Raw genomic sequence first — 7823 nt, 5'->3', positions numbered from 1 at the left:
TGGTTACATAGCTGTGAAATGGAGGGGCAAAAATGCTGGGTCTATGTAGATTGAAGGGTGAAAAATTCAGAGTTTTTGCTTTTGTATTTCAGCCCCCAAAACACGTGAGTTCATTCCTCTCCGTTTCTAATTCTTTCACTTTTTTCTTTTTTTCTATTTTTTTGTTCTACAGGTTGCGGCTGAAGACCTCAAAAAATGGTGAATCTATAAGCGGCTGCTCCTAGGTTCTTCTAGATTTGGTAGGGTTTCCATAATTGAGTATTTTATATTAAAGTGAGAAGGGATGATGGCCATTGGATTAGAGAGGAATAAAAGGCTAAGATTAAATCTTACATTTAAAGTGGAGAGTGGGCTAATGGGATGGGAAGAATGGGCATTTGTCTCGCTAGGCCACTAAAATCCGAAAATGAGCTCCCAATTGGCCCAAATTCAATTCTTTCTCAATGAACAAAAATAAAAATAAAATAAAAATACTACCAGAATATACTAATTCATCTTAGTTAATAAGAATAAACTATTAAAGTGAACAATAGATACAAATGAAAATATTTTTGGTATTTTTTAAATGTTATAAAAAGGTAAAGAAAAATATGTTAAAATAATGGTAAAAATTAAAATATTATTACTATAAAATACTAATAAGCTTAAATAAATAAATAAAGGATAAAATAAAAAGATATATAATACTAGTTTTTGTGTTTTTAAACTTATGTTTTAAAATTAAAATTAAAAGTTGATTGAAATCTTATTAAAATAAAAAATAATTTAATATTTTTAAAATACTTCTTTTAAAAGTTGCGCGGGTCAAAAATTACGTGCTTACAACTGCCCCTCTTTTCTTGGAAACACGAAGAATTTTCGGAGCAAAGAACAATAAGCAACGTAATTGATTTATGACCCGACGCTTATTCAAAAGAAAATAAATATGGCTAAAACGATTGTGACCGAGCCCTGGTATTTGAGCTGCCTACATATCCTTGGCTATAAAGGAATCAGACCACGTGTAGTTCAGAACTGAGAAGAGCGATGAAGTATACCGAGGTGGAGAGCCGATTGAGGTGTCGTCGAGGTTCTAGTCCTCTGTTCCTGTCATTACATAAAAAATAAAAGGAAACATTACATCAAAATAAAATAAAAATACAAGATCCTATCTACTTCTTATCTCGAATCTTCCTTGAATCTCCACTTGATCCTTCAACATGAAACTGAAAATTCACCCTATTTTTCAGGTGGGCATCCTGCTGACTTGAATTTGAAGAAAACTGAAAGTTGACCCTGTTCTTCGGGCGGGCATCCTGCTGCTTGCACTTGAAATAAACTTGAACTTGGAGTAGCCTTGAGCTTGCAAACCTTGTCCTTCAGGCAGCTCGTGCTACTTCTGATTTGACTTGCAAAGAAAAAAAATTGGAGGTTAACCCTATTCTTCAGGAGGGATCCTGCCGCCTCTGATTTGAACTTGAAAATTGACAAGTTGACCATATTCTTCAGGTGGGCTCCTGATGCTCCTTGAACTTGAAAATTGAAAGTTGACCCAGTTCTTTAGGCGGGCTCCTGATGCCTCTCTGACTTGAACTTAAAAACTGAATGTTGACCCTGTTCTTCAGGTGGGATCCTGATTCTTCTTGAACTTGAAACTTGAAAGTTGACACTGTTCTTCAGGCGGGCTCCTGATGCCTCTCTGACTTGAACTTGAAAATTGAATCTTGACCATGTTCTTCAGGCGGGCTCTTGATGCTTCTTAAACTATAAAATTGAAAGTTGACCATGTTTTTCAGGCGGGCTCCTGATGCCTCTCTGACTTGAAATTGTAAGTTAACCATGTTCTTCAGGCGGGCTCCTGGTGCTTCTTTGACTTAGACCAATTTCTGAAATATTGCCCCTCGTTCTCCAGGTGGGTGCCTACAATCAAACCAATAAAACCAATTAATTTTTTTGCCCCAGTTTATACTAGAAGATTTGTGAGTTGTTAGAAAAACTGTAAATCACCTATGCTATTGATGCAATGATGAGAGTAAAACTAAAGACTCGACTAGGATGTGCGTCTCCTGTGAGTAAAACCAAGAAAATTTGACTAGCAAATGCGTCTGCTAAAAATAAAACCTAAATGACCCAAACTAGGAAATGTGTCTCCTAAAGATGAACTTGAATAAACCAAACTAGGAAGTGCGTCTCCTAGGGGTGAAATCTCAATTTAAGAAGTGCGTCTCCTAAAAGTATATCATGAAAGACCCAGACTAGGAAGTGCGTCTCCTAGGGGTGAACTTAAATGACTCAAACTAGGAAGTGTGTCTCCTAGGGATGAACTTAAATGACCCAAACTAGGAAGTGTGTCTCCTAGGGGTGAACTTAAATGACTCAAACTAGGAAGTGCGCCTCCTAGGGAGATAGAATCTAAAAAATCCAAACTAGGAAGTGCATCTCCTAGATTTAAGATTGAGCTTGAGGAAAACTATAAATTGAGCTTGACTAAACTAAAATTGATCATATGCTCCAGGCGGGACCCCTGAACTCAAGAAAAACTAGAGATTAAAGCTTAAGGAAACTAATAATTGACCCTATTCTCTAGGCGGGACCCCTGAACTTAAGAAAACTAAAGACTAACAACTGGAGGAAACTAAAAACTGACCCTATTCTCCAGGCGAGACTCCTAAACTTAAGAAATACTAAAGATTAACAACTTAGAAAAACTAACAATTGACCCTATTTTCCAGGAGGGACTCCTAAACTTAAAGAAAAACTAAAAACTCTTCCGACTGGGGAGAATTCCTAGGAGGTATGATTTTCTCAACTAGGGGAATGTCTAGCATGTAAAAACCTTCTCAAACAACCTTTGTGCTGGCAAAATTTGGGCACGACACATGAAAAATTCAAGCTGCCAAGCTTTGATTTGGACATAGTTTTCGTCCCTGTTTCAAACAAAGAAAACTTGTGAGTTTAAAACATGGTGGTTGGTTTGTGGCCTTGATCTTGAGGGCGATTGCTCCTACGCTTGACATGATAACTTTGATTTCAACTTGGAAGACCCTGCTTGTTATTGGCTAACCACTTTTCTGTCAACACTTGCCATAGAAAACACCTCTGATCCGTTCAGAACCAATACCCTTTGTCTCTTGCAATGTGCTCATGAATTGACATTTACCGAACCTTTGCATTTCACATAAATCCCAAAGCACGTCAATTGTCACCAACTCAGTATGCATACTACCTTTCCTGAGCTATGCCACTTTGATGTTCTAGTCAGACTCCGCTTTGTGTAATTGGAAAGTTGGTAATAAATTTTGAAGCCATTTCTCACTTGTTTTGACAAAACAGACTCAAAAAGAGAACTTAAACAAAGCAAGAAAAACATAGTAAGGGGACAATGGAAAGAGATGATATCTAACATGAAAATTACAAAGTAGAAACTTATCAGATGTGGATACCAACTCTAATGCCCATGACATGCACGTTGGATTAAGTGGCCTAATTTGTACAGTAAGTCTAATTTTCAATTTTTGTCGTACCTTCAACCTTTGGAACTGGCTTCAATGTTCCAATTGTCCTATTAGATTCACGATCCTCATTCGACTTATGGTGCCACAAAGGTTTTCATCATTAAGCCTCTCTCCTTTCGTACTTTCTCTCAACTCACCATCGCCTTATGGTGCCCGTGAGAGTTTTCACCAATAAGACTCTCTCATTTCTTCTTTTCTTTTCATTTTCTCTGGTTTTGCAGATGACAAGGCATTAATCATGGTAAAAATATCATATGTTCCTCGCATGTCTAACTCAACACTCTCAAAGATTATTTGGAAGGTCTTTTTTGGACTATAATATGGCTTTTGGACTGGGTTAGAAAGAAAGGATATCATAAAGGCTCAAATTATAACTAAGATAAAATGGGTTAATTTATTTACAACTTTTTGAATCCACTCTAAAACTTTTTCCCAATTTCTAGAACAAGAAAAATTGATTTTTTTTTTTTTTTGGAATTTCTAAGAAAAACTGCCCCCCTCTGGACTTCGTGGGATTATGAAATATTTTATTTGGTGCGACCGAACCGTAAGGCTTCCTACATATCTTGTGGTGACAAGAATCAGGTCGAACGTAGTTCAAAAGACTACTCTTTGTTGCTGCTATTTCCTTTTTCTTTTTTCTTTTTTTCTTTTTTTTTCTTTTTGAAAATTTTTTGTGGAATGAAGTTTCTAAAACAAACCTTATGGGGTATGATTGTTTTTTTAATGACTCTAACTCGATTCCAAAAGAGGGGAGGTCAACACAATTAGCATAGGCTCAAAAAGGGGTACCGAATGGTATAAAATATTTAGGTAGCTGAAAGAAGGCCTCTCGGTCCTTGAAAATGCCAAGTACAACACATGCAACTTGAGGATGAAAAAAGGAAGATCATGCACAACATTTATTTTGCGCTTTGGCATTGATATCACTGATATGCCTTCTACTTTTCTTTAGTGCCTTACCGTACAGAACTCTCGTTGTGTGATTTCTTCTTCACAATGGATGTGCTCCGTTAATTTGGAGCAAACTCTCTTGGCTTTATCTTGTAACTTGAGATGCACTTGAACTCAAAGTTGCTTGCTTTAAATTGTCTGGGATGCACTCTCTTGTAAAAAATAATTCTTCTCGGCCTCTTAATTCCCCCAAACTATTTGCCCCGATTTCACACCATTCGAGCTTTAAATGATCTCAAAATGTCCAAACCTTTACTTATTTCCCTCAAATGTTCATCTTCAAAACATGTTTCATTGCTTCATGATTAGACTAGCTTTCAAGACCAGGCTCAGAATTATGCGTGCATGTTATGTCACTAGAGTCAGCATGAAAAGAACTATAAAAGGAAAAGAGAACTAAACAAAAACTGACTAGACAATAGGATATTACATTAGACAGACAGTGAAAGGGTTTGAACAACAAAACAAGCAAAATAAACTTGGGTTACCACCCTGAAACAATCCTAGATAATACTAAATGAGTTACTACGACTAAACGAACTAGGCAAAATAAAATGAAGAAGGGTTTGAGTCTCAAGATAATATCTGGATTATAACCCGGACATCAGAAATGACAACAAAATAAACCACCAAAACTCCTCCCTGGCTAGCCAAAAAAGAAGTGTCTTTCCAATTACCAAACTCGACATCTTAGCCACTGAGTCATATATCGACATTACTAGGACCTTCACAAGTCTCTATCACAATGACCTAAGCAGATTGCTTTTGGGTCCTCTTTGCCAACTCGTTCTTAAGATCAACTTCTGGAACCGAGATTGATACCACTGAAAATTTCACGGCAAGTGGCCTTCCAAGGGATTCAGAAGAGTTCTCATATTCCTTTTTAACACAAATCATGCCCATCATATGCGTATCATTATGAACAGGCAATGGACTTTTGCTACTATCTGCTGCATCTGAATTTTGCACGGTAATATCACCTATATCAATAAGCTTCTGGACTGCTCTTTTCAGATGCCAACACTTTTCTATACTGTACCCTGGGGCATTAGAACAATATGCGCACCTTTGAGACAAATCAAAATTCTTTGGAAGGGGGTTCGGCATTTTTATCTGGATTGGCTTCAACATGTCCAATTGCCTCAACCTTTACTACAAACTAGCATATGATTCTCCAACAGGAGTGAAAGACTTTTCTCTTTGTTGCTGCCTTTTCATTTTGTAATCCGGCCTCGGTTGGAACCTCTTGCGGGTAGGTGGTTGACATGCTTGAGGAGGCAGGTAAAACATTTGTGGAAGTGGTGCAGGCCAATGCGAGTCCTGTGGACGTGGATCATATGGCGGTGCATTATGGATAGAGTAGTGGGAAAATGAGGTATGACTTTGGGGATTTTGTGGAGAAAAGTAGCATCGGGGAGGATTATCTAGAGTACGGGGATATTCATGGGGTTGATGTTAAGGCTGAAAGCGTTGAGCAGGAACACCCACTGGGACTTGTTGTTGGCGGGGCCCAACAACATCAGGAAGGCTATTTTTGGGAAAGGTAGTTGAAGGACGAACGATGGAGCTACTAGGGAGGTTAGAAAAGTTGTGATAAGTGGGAAAATCTGGAGAATATGGTGGATCATTTGACACTATGACCGGAGCTTGGGTAAGGGTAGCATCTAGGAAGCTAGGTGGTGGCGGTGGTGGTGCCTTCCCAGACATCCAATCCCGATACATGTTCTCCATGTATTGTCTCAACATCCTTACCTCTTCAACCAACCCGATGTCCTGTTTAACCAACTACTTTCGGGTACCAGTATCGACCAAACCAACTCTGTTATCGTCTGCCATTGCCTTTCGACTTTATGTTGTAGGAAAAAGTTACCAGTTTATGAACCACAAACCAACCACCATTCTGCTATAATGAAGATAATAAAGAGGAAAAAAATGAAGTCGTCACGTTAGCGTTAGGGCATTTAACATAAGATAATTACATATTATGTGCAATGCACCCAGTCACAGTTATCAGTTCTAAAATGACTCTGAGGGTACGAAGGTCATATTGCATCATCCCAATTCTACTTGCATTGACCTTTCTTCTTCATTTCTTCTCTTATGCTCCTTGATTTGCTCATTTCTTCCCTCGCTTTTCTTTCTGATTATCGCTCTTTTCTTGCATCCCGTAGTTTCCTCTCATTTTTTACATCCTATAACTTCATTTCTTCTTTTTTTAAATATTTAAAATGATTTGATCGAACCCTATGTAGGTTGCCTACGTATCATGTTCCACATGAATCAAACCAAGCGTAGCTCTGAAAAGGTAATGGACAGAATAAACAAAATAAACAAGAATCTTTTTGGATTTTTTCACTTATAATATTTTTTTTGGTTTTCACAGACAAAATAGGAAATACGATAACAAAAGACTCGACGAACTCAACTAGACTAGGACAGACTCTGACACCACCTAAAAGATTTGATACTACTGTACAAGACTAGAAAATAAAAGGCAACATGAATGACATACTCAAAACATAAAAGTATCCTCAAGCAACTCATGAATGCAGTGGTCCTGACTAGATGGTCCTGGGGCGTCTTTCATGCTCAAGCTCCAGCAAATGGATCTATACCTGTATGAGAAAAATAAGACCAAAAATAGTTAAAGACTTAGAACACTATGTGAGACAATAACACTTCCTGTTGGACACATGCAAGACATGATTAAGGCTATTTTTGCAAAATGACATACGTGGACAAAAGGTGGCTAGAAGTGAAAACTTAATTAGGACGACCTCTAAAATATGGAAACACCTCACGAAGGCCCATCAACTCTCAGGAATCGCGGTCCCTAAAATGGCTTTGTAAAAATGACCCCACTTTGCAGAAATAGCCTATGTGGACGAAAAATGGCTAAGCATGCAAATTCAATAGGAATGGACCTTAGACAGAGATGAAACCCTGTGGTAGACTTAGGACTCTAATACATGGGTTAACAAGCCACTTTTATAAAAATATCCCTATTTTACAAAAATGGCTGATGTGGGCGAACGTGGCTAGACATGCAAGATTTGGCTAAGACACCGCGAAGCCAAGAACCTAAGACTCACTAGGAAGACCGGACCCTACGTGGGCTGCTTATGTATTCCGTCACGAAAGACGACAATCAGGTATGCGTAGTTCAGGAAGATTGAATATGGGAGAGAATTTAAAAAATGATTTGGAGAAAATATATTTTTTTGTATTTTTTTGAAAAATGATGAAACATGTAAAATCTTTTTGAATTTTCCTTTTCTCTTTTTTTTTTTTGATTTTTTGATTTTGGAAAATGATGGGAAAGTGTAAAATCTTTTTGGATTTTTCATTTTTTTCTGTCTTTTGCTTGAAAAATAT

Source organism: Nicotiana tabacum, chromosome 12, assembly GCF_000715075.1.
Source record: "Nicotiana tabacum cultivar K326 chromosome 12, ASM71507v2, whole genome shotgun sequence".
In the NCBI taxonomy this organism is placed as follows: Eukaryota; Viridiplantae; Streptophyta; class Magnoliopsida; order Solanales; family Solanaceae; genus Nicotiana; species Nicotiana tabacum.
The sequence above is the reverse complement of the archived record's forward strand: the minus strand, read 5'-3'. Positions refer to the sequence as shown.